Genomic DNA, 214 nt, shown 5'->3' with positions numbered 1-214 from the left:
TAAAATTCGTGTTTTCTTTACATCTGTAAGAAACTCTATGCCAGCATAGAGAGATAACAAAATGGTTAATATGAAATACACTGAGAATGTATTCATAATTCACTTTTATGCGAGTGAGCTGGCACCGCTAGTTTATTGCATTCCCTTCTTTGCAATCTCATTTTCGCGCTTATGTCATGTTGCAAAATCATTTTGCATGAAAATACGCCAGAAT

General features: G+C 34.6%; 1 protein-coding gene across 1 annotated transcript in view; it reads left to right on the top strand.

The window, feature by feature from the left end:
• Positions 1–214, top strand: part of LOC119588112 — a gene marked incomplete at its 5' end in the record, with an annotated part of 5,529 nt that overhangs the window by 3,443 nt on the left and 1,872 nt on the right.

The sequence above is a fragment of the Penaeus monodon genome, chromosome 23 (genome assembly GCF_015228065.2).
Source record: "Penaeus monodon isolate SGIC_2016 chromosome 23, NSTDA_Pmon_1, whole genome shotgun sequence".
Taxonomy (NCBI): Eukaryota; Metazoa; Arthropoda; class Malacostraca; order Decapoda; family Penaeidae; genus Penaeus; species Penaeus monodon.
The sequence above is the reverse complement of the archived record's forward strand: the minus strand, read 5'-3'. Positions and strand labels throughout refer to the sequence as shown.